This window comes from Hipposideros armiger, unplaced genomic scaffold (assembly GCF_001890085.2).
Source record: "Hipposideros armiger isolate ML-2016 unplaced genomic scaffold, ASM189008v1 scaffold_166, whole genome shotgun sequence".
In the NCBI taxonomy this organism is placed as follows: Eukaryota; Metazoa; Chordata; class Mammalia; order Chiroptera; family Hipposideridae; genus Hipposideros; species Hipposideros armiger.
Genome location: NW_017731516.1, coordinates 2,972,852 through 2,991,872, shown reverse-complemented (window position 1 = coordinate 2,991,872; position 19,021 = coordinate 2,972,852). Strand labels below are relative to the sequence as shown.

Genomic DNA, 19,021 nt, shown 5'->3' with positions numbered 1-19,021 from the left:
AAGCAAAGCAGGGAAACTTCTGGGATTGGATAAATTCATCACAAACTGCTCTTTGATCATTGTTATAACATCAAAGACCAGAGACAAAGGTCAAAGAATAAGAAGTAGACCTGCCTTAGTTTACACATTCAAACTCATCTCAGTTTTCACTAACCTTCCATCTCTCTTGTACATTATATTAAATTAACCACAGTGATAAATGTCTCAGGCCTTTAGATATGGATTTTTAACTCTGGGAGAAAGCTAAGGGTTTCTTGTGGACTACTTTGTATACGTATAGCTGAAGCAAGCACTGGACTGACTTACTTTGTAACAAAGACTGTCCTATTTGTAGGTCTTATTAATGCTCCTTTATATAAACTTTTATAGGAAATACCAAGACAAAGAAAAGGTAGTGCCGTGCCTTAAAGAGATCCTCACCTCCACACCTAGACCTTTTTCGCTACCACCATTAAATATAAAACTAAGCACTAAGCTTCTTGGTAGCCATGGCAAAAAAGAAAAACATAGGGGGAAGGGATATGGGAATCCCACAGGACAATTAAAGAAAATACACGATCATAACAAAAACAAAAAAAACCCTTTCAGGACTCTGAGAAGAATTTACCTCTTGAGTCTTCATAATAATGGTGATATTTTCCTTAGAAGTAATAAAAATTTCAAAGATACTCCTCCTTTGGCCATTTCTTGTGTCGATTTAATTCCCCCATTTAGTTTCACACACTATGCTCTCTGAACCTTTCGTATCTTTTTATATGCTGTTTTTTCTGAGTTGAATGCCCTTCCCTCTTCATCTTTGCCTGGATTACTCCTTACTGATCCTAGGTGTCAATCACTGCAGGAAATCTTTCCTCACTCTTCTCCCTCCCCAGTTGTTCCCAGGGGTGCTGGTCTGTCTCTGTGTCCCTGGCTCTGTGTCTCTGTATCTCCCCTCCACACACACACACACACACCCTCTGCTAAGTATCCCTCTTCATGCTATGGTAGCCCTTGGACGTACTCTGTCTGAACGCTTCCAGATGCTAAATGGAGTAGTAAATTAGGACTGAACAGGGGAAAGTTGACTGTTGCTTGTGGTATTGAGTTCTTGTCATGCTCCTCCTAGTAGCCCTTCGTTTCTTTATTTCTACAATAAAGGATCGATTGAGCTTGAGGATTCTTAAAGACTGCTTCAGTCTAATCATTAAATTATGGCTTATTGTTTTGTTTAAATGATTCAAAATCATTGAAGTAGCAGTAAAGAAGCTAACAGAGAGATAAGGACATCAAAACAAAGGCCTACACAAACAAAACAACCATGACCTGTTTCACCTATGGTCAGAAGAGCCACAGACACCTGGCCTATCTAGCCAGATTTTTCCATGCCCTGAGATTAAATGATTGTTATTTGAAGTACCTAACACAGTGCTGGTTAGTTCCTTATTCTTTTCTTATTCTCTGCCTGGTAGGATTGACTAAGAGATAAAGAAGTAGAACAGGGATCACATGAGGCATAAAGAAGCCCTACTAAATAGGAGGAAAGACACCAGGAAAAATAAAGTTAAAAATACATAAATTATTATTATTATACATTTGTACCACACTATATATCTTTCAAAGTACTTTGATATAAATTACGTGCTTTTTTGTTTTAACCATGAAATTTGAATATCTTTTCATTGTTAATCCCTTTAATTGCTGTGTTTCCTAAAGGATATTCTTTTGACTGATTGCCAAAAGATAACTGGATAGATAACATTTTATAAGAATAATTTCTATCATAGTCTTGGGAATTAATGAACATACTATGCTATGCAACTTTCAGTGTGAAAGTAATCCAAAGGAAACAGCAAGATGTCATTATTTTCTACTTTGCCAAAAACATAAAAGTGGTTGAACTATTTCTGGGCTTTAATTTAATCTTTTAATTAGAGTAAATATAGAGTAGAGCAATTACAAAAACAATATGTTTATTAATTGACATTTATATTCATAGCAGCAAACCTTCTAATTTAGTTATCTTCTTTTACCAAAAGAGGCTTGCAGATGAAAAATTTTACATTTCAGCTTTGAGAGTTATTTTTTGTTGTTTTTTTACAAACCATATTTGTAAACAGACTTGAATATTTTATGTGCTTAAAAATGGCACATATGGGCCGGCCGAGTGGCGCGATGGTTAAGAACTGGCTTGGGATGCCAGAGGGCCCTGGTTCGGATCCCACATATGAGGGCCAGTGACAGTGCCCTCTACAGCTAAGATGCTGAACAACAGCTCAACCTGGAGCTGGGCAGCCGTGGCAACGGCATAGGCTGCAGCCCCTGTGGCAGTGGGTTGCCATGGGCTGCCGTATGTAGCCAGCAGCCAGTGTGAGCGGCCAGCAGCCGCAGTGAGCAGCCGTCCAGAAGCCGGCGACTGATCTGCCTCGCCCGGGAAGAGCACAATGATGGTGCCAACTTGGGCCAGTGAAGCAACATCCTCCACTAGACTGAAGAACAAAAAGACAGCAACTTGTCTGTTCCCCTTCCCCCAATTCCCCCACTACTGTTCTCATCCCCCCAATTCCCCAATAAAAATCTTTAAAACAAAACAAAACAAAAACCAAAAAAAAACAACAACAAACCAATAACTTAAAAAAAAATGGCACATATAACTTAATCCTATCATCAAGTCTATCCCAGTTGATAAAAGCAGGTGGTAAAAACAGGGGAAATGTAAAGTCTTTCAAGATACAATTTTTGAAAAAACTAAAAAAAGATATTACAGGTTGGTTTTAGATAACTTTTGGTAGCAAAACTAGAGGCATATTTGTTTAGGTTTAAATTGTTCTCTCTTCATTTAATGATATAACAATGATTAATTCATTTGCCACGTATAGTCTTGAAACATAATTTTCTAGAAATTTCATTAAAGTGTATGCACATCATATTAGAGGAAACAGCAAATTAATTGTAGTTTTAGATGCAGTATATTTATTAGCAGAAGACATTCCATAGTGAGAACATCTAAATCTAGCAGAGGGATTAAACAGAATGCAAATATGTTTACTTTTAATCTTAAACATTATAACCTAATTTAAAATATTAAAATAGAGTGCAATAAGCTTTAAAAATTTTTATAGCCAGATTTCACATTCTTTTTTTTTTTAACCTCTGAATTGCCTAAATCACAGCAGTAGCCTCATCCACAGATATAGTAACATTTTGCAAAATGCAAACATTATGCATCTTCTCTCTCTTCTCCTGTTTTTACCTCAAAACACAGGGAAGATAGAATTCTGCTCAAGGTTGGGATGAGAGCACTGAGAGTCTTGACAGGAAACACTTGAGTACCTCTGGGCTCTGAGTAACGATTGAGATGAGTTACTGACCCTATCAGTCAGAATCTTACTTTTGTGGAGCCACAGTTTACTAGTAGATCAGGGCACCATGTGCAGCATGCCCTCCTGGCCTCTCTTCCACTTCCTGGTTTCCTATTGCCAGTGTGGTAAGGAAGCCATGACCTGGACAGTTTCCTACATGTGGAAGGAGGCTGGCCCTTTCCTCGGTCTCTTTTCAATCACAGCAGTGCAATATATTTTAAAGTCATGTTTGTATCCAAAATTTAAATTTTATTTCCTAAATTAGAGAAGTTATTTATTTATGGATGAGAAAACATTTTTAGAACTATGAATTTTAAAATATGTTCGTAGAGTTTGCTTTATCCTGTATACAGAGTAAATCTCTGTGAAGTCATTGATCATTATAAAACCATCATTTATTATAGTAGAAGACACTTTACTATCTGCTACAGCCTTAAAAGTCTACTGGACTAATGGACGGCTAAATAAATAGTTCAGAAGCTTCAAGGTTAGTAAGTCAAGGTATACAGATACTGTATAAGTGTCAGTTAATTTAACACACATTTACTACTTATCTCTAGATGCCAAATATGTGATGGGAGGTAAGGCTCACCGTAATGTAAGGAACTGTTGACCTAAGAAATGTCCAAACCTATAGAGAATTTTATAGAGTTTGTTTGAACCAAACTGATGAGAATTGCCAGGAAGCAAATTCTCAACAGATTGAGAAAAAGCTCCCGAGAAGGGCAGTTTTACAGTTTATTTTATACATTAGAATCAAAGGAGGAGACATAAACAGGGTTACATGAAATCCACTGGTGGTAGATTAAGGTGGTGGGAGAAAGCAAAGCAGGGAAACTTCTGGGATTGGATAAAAAGTAAAATGGAGAGACACATATGTCTTTTTTTTTTTTAATGTATTCAACCTTTATTGATTGTTGTCCATTGTGCCTGGCCCAGTGCTACAATAAGCACTGGGGATATAATAAAGAATAAGAATAAATATAGTATTTATTTCTTAGTGAAAGATATCACATAATCAAAACGTCTGTTTCTTTGGCAATTTGGTGACTCAGGATCAGTTTTTATATCATTGTTCTGAAGTCATTAGCCCTTTAATTTGATGTTACAACTTCTATAAAAAAATCACATAAAAATTTCAGGAGTAATTTCATGTGCATAAATTAAAATTAGCTTTGGTGAGAATAATTGACTTCTCAGAGGTCCAGCCAACAGGGAACTATCAGGCTAGATGAGTTTTTATACATCTCAGAGAGAAATTAGTGCTCTAAAGGCTAAATTTAGCTTACAAGGATATCATACATACATTTGACAACTTAAAGGTCTCTATATTATAGGGAGAGTTTTTGCCATCTCAATCTGACATTTTTCTATCTAACTGTGATTTCAGTTGAGATATGTGAGTCTTCCCAAACAAATGAGTCACTTTATTTTTAGACTTTGATTGGCTACTTTCCCAGGTTATTGACAGTATTAGTTTCATGTTATCCAGGTGCAAGATCTGGTCTAGGAAGCATCAAAGGTGTTCTTCAGGGAAATAGTTTTAAAATTTCAAAGTATACTCAATAGAAACGGAGTAACTTTCCTGCAGAAAACAACTAAAATGCTAGATAAAATAGAAACCAATATATTTTCTTTTTTTTTCTCCTCCCCCAATCTGCTGCCCCACTCCCCCACCCCCACATGCATACTTCTTTTACATTGGTGAGTACAGGGTAATTAACATTAACATTATGTAAATATTAATAATTAACATTTATAGCACATAGAGATGGTATTCCTGGAATAAGATAACAGGAAGGGGTTCTGTGGTCTCATGCTCTGGCATGGTGGGTTATGCCCTGAGAGGCCTGGAAAGAGGATTACTCTAACATTCCAGATATGTTATCTTAGACGCAAAAAGACAATAGACAGGCTTATTAAAGGTAAAGATTGACCTTTGTCAAGGAAGATACAGGCCCAGGACATGACTACCCGCCAGGACCCGCTTTTATTAGGAATTTTGATGTTCAGACCATTCCTATGTGGTTAATTTTAGTCTCTGAGTTTATACAGCCTGCCATGCTGGCCTCTCTTGAGCTTGTCAGGTTTAGTATGTGGCCCCTTTTCTGTCTATAGGACATAGACAATAAAAGTAATAATTCAGTATAATAAGCACTAGAAACTAGAACTGAAAGACTAGAAAGGGCTTTACAAAAGATGTCTGATGAAGATGATCTTTAAGAGTAAAACCTGAAAAACTGCATGAGGAAAGCACACGTAGTATATTGGCTCTTTGGGGAGAATCCACTAAATGGACATTAAGTAGAGAGAAGGAATTCCAGGAAGATGAAATAGTATGAAACAGTAAAACTGTATGGTGTGGCAAAGGAGTTACAAGTCATTTAGTATAGCCTGAATTTATAGCAAAAGAGCACACTGAGTCATTTATTTTGATGTTACAAAGTCACTTATCTCTTAGGGCTTAGTACAAGGTATTTCCAATTCCTGCCTCACACAGCTTGACTTTTTACTTATCTTTTATTCCTCAACTCTATATTTTGAAAGAAATAGTCTCTTGTGACCCATGCCATTGAAAAAAATAAAAATTACTTGACTCAAAGTCTGGACTCCTACTGATATCAATACTCATCTCTTGCTTATAGTTGAGGATAAAAAGTTTTAGTAAAAAACTTGGAACCAGTGAGATTCTGATTAGAATATTAGAAGGAAGTGGATAGTATTGTAAAATCAATCTCAGAGTTCATTATTTTCCTAAGATTTTATATTTTATTTGATCAACTCAAAATATTTAACATAAACAATAGGATATCAAATAATGCCTAGGAAAATAAGAACTGTGGCAATAGAAATAATAATATGTACTAATTGCCAAAAAATAGCTCATTTAATCTTGACAATTCTATAGGTGGATATTATTATAATTAGCATTTTATAAAGAGAAAACAAAAGCTTAAAGAGGCTGAATAATTTTCTCACACTCACACATCTAATACTTGGTAGAGTCAAGACTCAAATTCAGGTCCATCTAATTTCAAATCTCTTGATGACAATGCTGTATTACTACTTAAATTCAGAAACCCAGATAGTTGTGTGTAAAGATTTATTTAAAAGGGTGAGGTAACAAGAACTTGGTATGGACTGGGGCAAGAACCTAAAAAAGACACATTATTAGGAGAAATTTATATTTGAATTTTTGAAGAACACAATATATTATATTACAGATTATGTGGGTTATTAATATAAACTCAATAGCAAGGACATTTTCCCTAAAAGCTATTCTTGTTCTTGATGTCCATAGAGTTAATAATGAAGATCAAATCCAGTTCCAGTGTAAAGAAATATGTTGGTATTTGGGAAGAGACATTCTTTATTTAAAAAGTGCTTATGGTTTTTAAAAGTAAGTAAACAGTGCTATGGTAAAAATCCTACACTTTTAAAAAAGATTTAACCATATTTGAGCCAGAATGTTGTAAGTGGAAAAGTGTATCCCAGGGTAGCACTGTGTAGTGGCAGTAGTGGAAATTAGATTGCAAGATCCCAAAAGGTAAGTAAAATCTAGTTAAAAGTCAGAAATCTTTAATCTCCAGAAATAAGGGATGAGGGAAAGAGTAGCCAAATTGTGTCTCTTACTGCTAAAAAGAGAGTTTGAAAGGCGAGAATGTGAAGGGGTAAAAATTTGCCTGTCAATAACCAATTAGTAAGGTGGCTGGATACATACATGATAAACCTGAAGAAATAAACAGCCTTCTTACACACTAATAATGACATGTTTTAAAAATATTATAAAGATCCCATTCACAGTAGCAATAAGGGCTATAAAATAATGAGTAAATGAAACAAGAAATGTACAAAACCCATGTAAAAAATAGAACCTTTACAAACATATAAACACCGAACTAAATGGAGACATGTTCCTGACTAGGAATACTCGGTATGATAAAGAAATTCTGATCCAAATCCCCTTAGCTTATTCTAAAAATTACAGGGAATAAAAACATTTATAAATATGATGAGGTTTCAAAAAAAAATAACAATGGGGAAGGGAATTTCCCTACTAGAAATCAAAACATCTTATACCACTAGAATAAAACAGTACAATATTGATTAGCCTAGGACTAAATAAATAAATCAAGGAAAATAATCACGTTTAGGGGGACAATTCAGAAGCAAATTTCTACAATTCTACAGGATCTCCAGAGGTTCCCCAACAAAATTAAACCTCAGTGGTCTACAATAGTAACCCATTTATTGACAAACCCTTTATTGGCTCTCTTGCCCTTTCCATCTCACTTTCTTCACCTCCCAGTTAAAACACCTATTGTGATATTGTGATTTATCATAAGAAATACATATGTTTGTTCTTCACCTCTATTCCTGGCACAGAGTCCTCAACCCTTGTAACTTCCTACGTAATAAGAGAAATAAAGGTGTGTTTGTTATTCACAACAAGTCCTTTTCTGTTACACTTACATTTATGTTCATGAGGTTTTTGGAAAGCTCCTAGATAACCACAGGCTGGAGGCTGGATGCCAGGGGAACCAATCAAGTGATTAGAGGGTTGGGATTTTCAGTGTCACCCCTCAACCTTTGAAGAGGGGAGAGAGGCTGGAAGTTGAATTAATCACCAACAGCCAATGACTTAATCAATTATGCATACATAATGAAGTCTCCACGAAAACCCAAAAGGACTGGTTTGGAGAGGCTCTGGGTTGGTGAACACGTGGAGGTGGTGTGCCTTAAAAGGGTGTGGAAATTCTGTGCTCCTTTCCTCACACCTTCTCCTATGTATCTCTTCCATCTGGCTGTTTCTGAGTTGTATCCTTTGTAACAAAGTGGTAATCTAGTAAGTAAACTGTTTTCCCTGGCTCTGTGTGCCATGCTGCAAATGACCAAACCTGAGGAGGCGGTTGTGGGAACCTCTGATTTACAACCAGTCAGTCAGGATCCCAGGTGGAAAACCTGGATGTGCAGTTGGCATCTGAAGTGGGGCGGCAGTCTTGTGGGACTGAGCCCTTAGCTTGTGGGATCTGATGTTATCTCCGGGTAGATTGTGTCAGAAGTGAACTGAATAGAACACCCAGCTGGTGTCTGCAGGGAACTGGAGAATTGCTTAGTATGGGGAAAAAACCCCACATACTTGGAGTACAGAAGTATTTAGGAAGCGGTGAGTAAAGGAGGAAAACAAGGAGTTTCTTCCATGATACCTATACTCAAGTTATTTTCTCAGAATCTGCTTTTGGGGGAACCGCAACTAAAATACTTAAGCTTTTACTCTGCATGTTTCTGTGTAATATTATTTTTTCACAATCAAAACGTATTCATGTAGGACTTATGTCATTCAAAATATATAATTAAAAATTATCAGCCTGGCTAAATCGGACCTGTGAATTTAGAATATTGTTTTACGGTTTTATGTTTTGTTTTAGTAAGGGTAGACCTTGTAAACGGTAACCAGTGTCTTTACACTCTTCTAAATCTCTCAAAATTTAGGTCCAGAGCCCTACAAATATTCCCAGCTCATTCTGCTCTTGGCCTTTCACATTTAGAGACTGGTAACATATAATCATAGAGAAACGAAACTCCTAAAATGGAATTTTATAGATTTATAAATCTATAAAGCTCTGCCATTCATAAACCTGCTATCCCTCAAGAAAGAGCACTAATGGGATTTATCTGTCTCTTATCTTAAAATGTTTGAAGTCTCATGCACTATAATACTATAACTAAAGTACACTTAGAAATGTTATCTCTTAAAAAACATGTGCGTGTTAAGCACCAAAAAGAATATGGGGAAGTGTGCAGAGCTGGATATGTAATCCAGGGAATGATAGGAGCACAGTCTCAACAATCGATGGAGCTCAGGAAATACCATTTAATTCCAGTCTAAACTGAGAACTGTTCTTCAAAGAGGAAGCAGGAAGTTAAGAGCCTAGGCTAAAAGGACATAAGCTCAGAAACAGAAAGAGTGCAGTCTAAGAGGGATATGCCACCATGTAGAAAAACTGGAGTTGAAAATGAAACTGGCGAAGGCATTGCATGGGCAAGAGAGAAAATCATTTGAATAATCCACGTGCAAGGGCCGTTGCGTGGATAACCACACGAACCCCAGTGGGTCAGCAAATGGATAGCTTTCACCGCAGCTGATGTTGATGAGAAAGTAGAAAAAGGGATATTGATCAAGCAGCATACAAAATAACCATAGAATGGTGGGGTTATAAGTAACAGAGGAAGAGTTTTCAGTAAACACACGTCAGAAACTGACTACTCATCAAACTCCATAGATCCTTATAAAACTACCATAGTAGCAAAAAAAAAGAAGGTGCCTAAAAGGAAATGTAGCAGGCATCCTTCTATAATTGAAGAATTATTCAGCCTGGATCTGTTCAGTAGCAGAAAGGAATAAGTGTAGCCAGAACAATAGAAAAATCATAAAGACATGGTAACCAGTGTCATCATACCCTTCCAAATCTTACTGGAAAGGAAGCAGTAATTAGGCCAGAGCTACATGGTACAGGAGAGCTATGTAAGACCCCTTTATTAATGTGGGCTCCATTATTCTCAATTCTATCTTTATAACACCCCAAGTAGAAAATGGCCCTTCTTATTACTAATGTAGGTACTTGAAACCCCAGGAATCAGCAAATAGTAGTCAAGATTCTAGTATGCAGGGCACTAAATACCCATATTTGGTGAGTAGCATGATATATATCATAAACTGTTCCTAAGCTGGGAATTTAGAGCATGTCTTAAAAGAAAGCAAAGGTTTGGAACAGTGACAAAGGACTCTGAATCCATTTGTTCAAGTTTAGCGGTATCATATGCATGTTAGAATCCTTTCTCTATCAGAATAGAAGTAATTTTTCAATTCTGCTGAATATATATATATATATATTCTTAAAATGAAGTAATTTGAAAAATGGGTGAAAGCATAGCATAATGCCTTCTGGCACCTTTCAAGAGACCTCTTAAAGAAGCACCTTCAAGGTCAATGCAAGATGACAAAGCCTAAAAGAAAGATCTTTGGAGTCTAGCTAGTGTCTGAATGATCTATTGCTGCATAACAAACTTAGTGGCTTAAAATGGCTACCATTTTATTTGCTGATAATTCTGTGAGTAAGAAATTTGAGCTGGGTTCAGTTGGGTGATTCTTCTGCTGATCTCGTTCATTTTGCTGATGGTCACTCATTGCAGATGTTATCAACTGGAGACCATTATGAGATGCATGGTCCAAGATGGCCTTACTCGAAAGTCTGGCAGTTAGTGATGGCTTCGGTTGAGCCTCTATCTCCACATGGTCTCTCAACTTCAAGGATACTGGCTGGGACTTTTTCACATGGTGATGGCAGTGTTCCAAGGGGACAAGAGCAGAAGCTTCAAACGTCTCTTGGAGGCTGCACTTGCAAGTCCCACAAGGTTACTTCTGCTGCATTCTATTGGTAAAGCAAGTCACAAGGCCAGCTCAGATTCAAGTGTCTGGAGAAAGAATTTGACCTGTAGATAAAAGAAGTAGCAAAGTCACAATTGCAAAGAAACACTTGAACATAGAAGAATCATGGCAGATGTTTTTATAAACAATTGCCACAGCTAGGAAAATGCCTTTCTCCATTAGGAGCTGGTAAAGAAGCTGAGAAGGTCACATGCGGCCTCATACAAAAGGCTACCAAGTACATTTATATGGGATCTTAGAAGCAGACTAGACCATGAATACTTAAATACTAAAAAGAGAGAGGGGAAACACCAAGACAAACTGGTCTCTTTTTATTCACCAAAATATTGCCAAACTTAGAACAGTCTAGGACATGCATATTTAACAAGCAGATCATTTCCCAAATATTTACCTTGTTTACCTGAGACGTTTTCCTACCAGATCTTCAGATGGCTGACTTCTTCACATTACATAAGAACAATCTCAAAATTTGCCTTCTTAGAGAAAACTTCCCTGACCACCTTAATTATAGTTAACTCCTCCCCCCATTTCACTGTCACATTTTCTTCATAGCGATATCATTATCTGAAATAACTTATATTTGCTTACTCATTTATGATGTTTCCCTCTCTGGAATATAAGCCCCGTGAGATTTAAGATTCTATTAATTTGTTTAGCATAGTAACATCAGCAAGTAATGAGTGCTTGAAAAGGTAGCAAGGGGAGGATAAGATTTTGATAATTACCTCACTAATATCCCAAGTTTAGTTCAAGTTTTAATGTCTGCTCTAAAGCAGACAAAGTAGATAACACCATCTCATTATCCCTGGGCTCAGAGTTGACTAAGCTTTTCCTGTACAAATATGCCTGCCTGGAATTTCCCATTTATGTTACAGATACTAGTCTTTGGAAAGCATTTAATTAACCTCAATCTCCTTCTTTTGTAAACCTGAGAAAATACTCACCTTACTTATTATGCAAACTAAATGAGGTTCCATTTGTAAAATACCTGCTATAGGGTAGATAATAAATGCTAGTACCTGTTATTATTATTCCCAAGTCAATTGCGACTAACTGGGCTTGTACATATCTCAAGCTTAATATTTCATTGATGTTTTTGTTTCATTTTGTTTTAAATGAACAGTTTTAGTCTTCTATTTCTGAAGGATTCTCTGACTTCTCAGAACCCTCAGAATGTCCTAGGAAAAGTCTGATGATTGACATTTATAATTTTACAGTGTCCAAAACAGAGATACAAGACTACTGGCATTCACAGAGTCAGAATAACACAGGAGAGTACCACCTAAGATGTTCTCTCACATGTGGTCTTGCCTGCTGAGCAGTCTTCGAGCTTTCCTTAATCTTCTGCCTCCCCTTCCCCATTTCTCCACAAACCTCGTATCCTCTTTCATCTAAGCTCGTATTGCTCATGTAGGTGGCAATATCCTCCTTTTCTCTACTCCTTACAACTTCATATTACAGCTCTTAGTAATGACTTTTGTTTTAGACTATCAATGACCCTTCATTATTTCGCCTTTATTAATGTTGTTTAATGATTTCTAGTCACATATTGTTGTCACAGCATAAAATCCTTTTCATTAAGCTAAAATTGCTTTAATATAACAGCTGAATTATCCTGAACCTGAAAAGCCTGCTGTGTTTATCCCAGAAGGGTGTTTTCCCTAGAAACAAGAACCTTGGTTTGCTCAAATCACAGACTCCTTCACATCCTCCTGTTAAAATACTTCCTATTTACTTTGTGGGTATGTGAGCTACAACCCCACTGGTGAAGGCAGCACATGATTATATCCTTGTGACCTTCCTCACCGTTGATTGGTCCATTCAGGATCCCTGGAGCGCCATCTTGGACTCACTGGGCCATTTCACTACCTTCCTGTCTTATAAGATTGTTATTTACATTTCTCATCTGTTCCCAAACAGTCCCTTATTTTTTCTTTATTCAGCCTTGTGAGGGGGCAATTAAGGAACAATCCAGTTCCCTTAGGTCGCTTAGCTGACATAAACAGCTAGCGGCAGGTTTAATGACATAAACCCAGTCTGCTTGATTCCCCACACAGGGCTCCTTAGGAAAAGAATTGGCCACATCAGAGGAAAGTAATTAAATTATTAACCTAAGAAACATGGGTTAGAGCAGGTACCAAAGTAAATTTTGATTTTTTTTTTCTCTTGGTAAAGAGGATGAGTAAATCCAACACAGGGACTCTGAGGCATGTAATGATAGTGTACCAAGATGGTCAGGAAGAGATCCTTATCAATGACATCACAGTTTAAATTAAAACACTGAAGAAACTTTGTGACTTTTGTGCCTTAGTGAAAAACATGGCCTGCTTTGAAAACTTGGGATATTTTATAGACTATGATAATTATACAAAGGGTTTTAAAAATTCAGGAGTATAAAAGGCTATGGTACCTGCCCCTCATTGGAATTCATTGTGGTACAATACCGGGGTGAGGGAGAGTATTTAGTTTCCTTTTAGTTCAGATATAGGATTATTTTGCCTAATGGCCGTATTCTTTTCAAGAAAAAAAAATTTTAATGGTAAGTCCTAAAAAAGAAGGAAAAAATGAAATTGGCTAGAGACTTATGTAGGGGATGCAAAAAAGATTTCTAAAGAAGGCCCATTTGTTCTGTTGAGAACTATACTGGCTTTGGCTAGGCCAAGGTATACCTCTAGGTGAGTTTGGCAGGCGGGGACATAGCTAAATTACTCTGCCACTAAAGGGATTGAAGTTTTGTTCCTTAGAGGAGAGGACAGAAAAGTGAGACGAGTAAGCAAAGTACAGGAGACTGACGTCAAGTTGAGTTGTTTCCTGTTACTGTGATAAATGGATCCCTGACAATTACCACCTTCATCAGAGTCGTCTCTACGTATACAAACAGGCCTCTGTGCACGTCTTAATGGCCGTTAGGGGAAAGACCAAAATCCACAACTGGGCTCAGATAATATGAAACAGGCAACATGAGCAGGATGGTGCATGATCTGTAAACTAGACTCAGTTAAATAGAAGCAGGAGCTCTGAGCAAGAAGTGGCTATGAGATCACAAGACCTCGGGGAATACACATAAACGTTGAGGAAAATTTTAGACATCTACAATCCACAGGATGATGGTGAATTAGGTCAATCTCATCCATGTCTTAGGTTGCCCAGGAAACCAAGGGGTCATCTGAGTTACATAAGTTATGTTTGACATGTCATTAAAGAAAAAAAATTAAATATTGCTTATAATCTGAAATACTACAATTGAACTCTGCAACTAACATCCATACGCATATGCAAATGTCAATATAGCATTCATCCACCTTCTTTATCTTTTATCTCTGAAGTTAAATAGCTATTAGAAAACATTTAAAGAAAGATTGCCCAAGCAAACTTCAAAATACTAAATATTTAAGCACATTAATGGATAATTTTATCAGTTACAGTTTTTCAAACTCCAACATGTCTTGTTAATCCTTTTACTTGTCTTTGGCAAGTTTATATTTCCACTTCTTACAGCTGTTTCCAAATATTCACTGGTGTCTTCAAGCCCCTTTTTGGTTCTCTACTACCCATACTCACTTTTTTTGTAGATGACTAAATTCCTGGTTAATACAGAAACCATCAGATAAGCCATCAGATACTATTTCTGTGAACTTGCCTACTCCTGCAACTAGGACTGTATTTACATAGATCAAATTTAATCTCAGAGGAACCCTGCCACCTCTCTCAGATCTGCTACCTTCTCTCTTTCTACTGCATTCAAATTTTCCTTCTCTACTAGGAACATGTTCTCAGATTATAATCAATTTCTCGCATATTAAATGAACTCCCTTAACTCATATCCCCCCAAATACCACCCACCATCTATTTCCACTTCTCATACAAACTTCTTGTAAGCACAGTCTTTATTTTCTGTCTTTACTTTCTCACAGCACATTTATTCCCAATTCAACACATATTTTTTTAGCAACTACTCTGTGTCAGGCACTGTGCTGTGTGTAACCATTATAGAATTGCTGTGTCCCCACTGTTTTACTGAAACTGTACTAGGAGATTAGCATAGACCTCCTAATTGCCAAACATAAGGAGTATATTTTGATCCTTAAGCTTCTTGACCTCTTTGCAGCATCCAATAATTTTACTCACTCTCACCTTCTTGAAATTCTTGTAATCTGTGACAGCTCCTTCTCCTCTTTTCTTTGACAGTTTCTTCTTTATATATTCTTAGTGGAAAAGGCTGCAGAGAAAAGTAGAGGAGGATTACTGTGGGGGAAAATTATTCTGCCAAGTTTTCCCTTGGAAAAAAAAGTGGTAGGACCCCAATCTATGTGCAATCTATCAGGGACACAAACTTAGACTCAACAGATATATCTCTTTACTGTAAGCTTTTTGAAAGCACGATTTTTTATGTCTTCACTCAGTTATTCCCAGCACTTAGAAGAGTTTCCAGCACAGAATGGATATTTTTATAAATGCTTTATAAAGAAATAATTCATATACCATAAAGTTCACTCTTTTAAAGTGTAATATTTATTTCTTGGTATATTCACAGAGTTGTGTAACCATCACTATTGTATAATTTTATAATATTTTTATGATCTCAAAAAGAAATCCTTTACCCATCAGCAATCAGTCTCCATCCCCTTGCCTCCCCTCAGCCTCTGGAAGCCACTGATCTATTTTCTGTCTGTATAGACTTGCCTATACTGGGCACTTCATATAAATGGAATCCTATAAAATGTGCCCTTTTCTTGCCTGTTTTCTTTTACTTATCATGTAAAGTTTCTTTTACTTATCTGTTTTCATGGTTCATCCATGTTGTAGCCTTATCAGCACTTCATTTTTTTTTATGGCTGAATAATATTCCATTATACGAATATGTTGTATTTTGTTTACTCTTTCATCAGGTGATGAACATTTGGGTTGTTTCCAGTTTTGGGTTATTATAAAAATGCTGCTATGAACCATCATGGATAAGGTTACGTTGGGACATATGTTCTCCATTCTCTTGGGTAGATGCCAAGGAATGGAATTTCCGGGTCATATGGTAACTGTTGAACATTTTGAGGAACTGCCAAACTGTTTTTATAAAGTGGCTGAATCATTTTCGAATTCCACCAGCAATGAATGAGGATGCCAATTTCTTTACATTCTCACTAATTCTTGTTATTGTCTGTCATTTTGATGTTAGCTCTCCTAGTGGGTATGAAGTGGTGTCTCATTGTAGTTTTAATATGCATTGCTCTAACAGTTAACAATGTTGAGCATCTTCCCAAGTGCTTATTGGCCATCTGCATACTCAATAAATATGAACGAATGTACAATCATAGACGCTGAGGCGGGCTGTCAAAGTTGCCATCTATACCTATTCATGTAGTTAATGTTTAATAGCAATGAATGATCAGCAGGGTTAGGGCGTATATTATGGATCAGGTAATTGCATACCCATACATTAATGTAGCTGATGTCTATAATTGGTTTGCTTTGTTCAATATTGACATTTGTTTTTTAAATTATCAAAGATGATCAGTACCTCTCATTCTGATTCCAAATTCTTTCAAGCCAGTGGAAAGAGAAGGAGAGGTCAGGAGTTACACAGAAAAAAAAAAATTATCTGAGGGGATGACTGTCTTACATCATTTGGAGGACCAAGAGTCAGGAGTCATCATGGCTCTAATGTCTCTTGATCAAAATGCTGATAAGCAATATATATATGGAATCGTTTTTGAGGTAATTTATTATCTACCTTGATGTTAGAATATTTTAGATCTCAGGTAATGGTTTCCAGAACAATCCAAAAAGCTCATATATATTTAGTAAACAAAAACATGTTCTATTTGTAATTGGAGGTACCATAGTATTTAATCTTTTGAAATATTAATTTTTTGAAAAGCCTTGTATTTTGTTCATTATAAATAATCAAGTTTTGTTTTTAATTAGCTGCACATATTCTTGCTTATAAAATCATTTTTTAAAGATTTTTATTGGGGAATTCGGGAGATGGGAACAGCAGTGGGGAATTGGGGGAAGGGGAACAGACAAGTTGCTGTCGTTTTGTTCTTCAGTCTAGTTGTGGAGGACGTTGCTTCACTGGCCCAAGTTGGCACCATCATTGTGCTCTTCCCAGGTGAGGCAGATCAGTCGCTGGCTTCTGGACGCCGCTCACTGTGGCTGCTGGCCGCTCATGCTGGCTGCTGGCTACACACAGTAGCCCATGGCAAACCCACTGCAGCAGGGGCTGCAGCCTACGCCATCGCTGGCGACTCACGGCAGCCCAGCTCCAGGTTGAGCTGTTGTTCAGCATCTTAGCTGTGGAGGGCAGTGTCACTGGCCCTTATATGTGGGATCCGAACTGGGGCCCTCTGGCATCCCAAGCCAGTTCTTAACCATCGTGCCACTCAGCCGGCCCTAAAATCATTTTTTAAAATGTGTTAGTTTCCTAGTTCACTGAGTTTTAGAAATTTCTTTTGAATGGTCTTGCCCCTACGAAAGGTTTGCTGCTTACAAAAAAAAGATTGATATATATCACATCAGGACTATCCCAAATATTTAAGAAAGTTGTATTGTAATAGAGAAATAGTGGGTTTAGGCTACCTAGCATACATTGCCCCATTCTGAGAGCAACTGTATTTCTTTTGGTGGAATAACTTCTACCCCAATGAACACAATCAGATGGGACTGTAATTCTCCTAACCAACAGATATCCCTATACCCTAAACTAGGCTAGTTGGGAACTTCTTTCCTGGAATATTAAAAAAATATATATATATGTTAGCCTCTTTGTTATAACATAAAGCACAGATATGGTAAACTACACAAAATAAATGTATGGTTTAATGAATTCTTTCAAAAAAACAAAACAAAACAACAACACCCCTGTAACTACCACCCACAATAAGAAAAATAACTTTTCCAACCACTCCAGAAGTCTCTTCCTTTCCTATTGCCCATCCCAAGGGCTATTTCTCTTGCTACAAAAATTATCATCATCCTGACTCTTATAATGATCACTTCTTAAGTTTCTTTATGATTTTATCATTCAAGAGAGTGTCCCTAGATATTATAGTTTAGTATTGCCCATTAAAAAAATTTCATATGTCTTTTAGTAGCTTTTAATCTACAGGCTTCTTCTCTATCATTTATCTTTCCTTAAGATACAGCCATTGAAGAACCTTAGAACCAATTGACCTATAGAGTACTCCAAAGTCTGGATTTTGCTGATTATACACTCATGATGCAGTTAAACATGCTGCTCTCTCTTATTGCCTACAAAGTGCCAGTGGACTTCAGAGACTTAATCAAATTTGTCAGGAAGCACATAATGTCTGGTTTTCTCTCTTATTTAAAGTTAGTAGCCATTGATGCTCAATGCCTAGATCTATTAATCCCTTAAAATATCAGCAAAAATGCTGATATTTTAATTCTGTCATTTCATTTTCATTTATTAGCTGGAATAATTTTATATTACTTGGCTACCCAGTGATACAGTTCATATAGGAAATGTAGGCTAAATACATGATTCTTTTATTTCCCTAGATTTCAAGATAGTAAATTGGCTCTCTGTTAGCCTCAGAAAGGAATCAATTGGTTTGTTTTTCTTAATATCCTTATGATAATTCATTATCACATATTTAAACTTGTGTAATAGATTTTGACCCATTGCAATTCTTATCCTCATTGAAGCTCAAATTATCTCATATTTGGCCAGTGGGAGATTATTCAAGTTGTTTCCTGCATCCTACTAACATGACTATTATTTTTATTTTTTAGAAAGAATGTATTTTATTTTCAGTATGTAAGTTATTTATGTTATGGTTTAGTGTTTTGTTTCTATTTTGAGTTACTCCTTGAGGGAGAAGCATCATAACATGTTCTGTGATTAGACGCTAACAGTCATAATCTAGTCAGAATCACAGCATAACAAAAAGGCAAAGTTGAGAAAATATGCAGAATTCTCTCAATCATACCATTCCACTCAACCACACTCCTGCAATTACAAAGATTGATAAATCTAAACCAACTCAGGGGCTATCATCAATTTGTGTGTCTGATCTTTTATGATTAGATTCGGCTTATACATTTTGGGCAGAAATATCACAGAAGTGGTATAAATGTAAAGAATGGTATTTGAAACCAAAATTTGGGCTCAGATGTGCTCATTGCTACTAGCATTCATTGTTTTTAAACCCACTCAATGGGGCCGGCCGAGTGGCGCGATGGTTAAGAACTCGCTTGGGATGCCGGAGGGCCC

General features: G+C 36.8%; 1 long non-coding RNA gene across 2 annotated transcripts in view; it reads right to left on the bottom strand.

Annotated features, from left to right (window-relative positions):
• Positions 1-10,221: 10,221 nt before the first annotated feature.
• Positions 10,222-19,021, bottom strand: part of LOC109387695 (uncharacterized) — a 72,867-nt gene continuing 64,067 nt past the window's right edge. For both annotated transcript variants that reach the window (XR_002125069.1, XR_002125070.1), the window contains exons 3-4: positions 14,923-15,007; positions 10,222-10,832 (exon numbers count right to left, since the gene is read on the bottom strand). This is a non-coding gene — a long non-coding RNA (uncharacterized LOC109387695). The remainder of the gene's footprint in view (positions 10,833-14,922; positions 15,008-19,021) is intronic.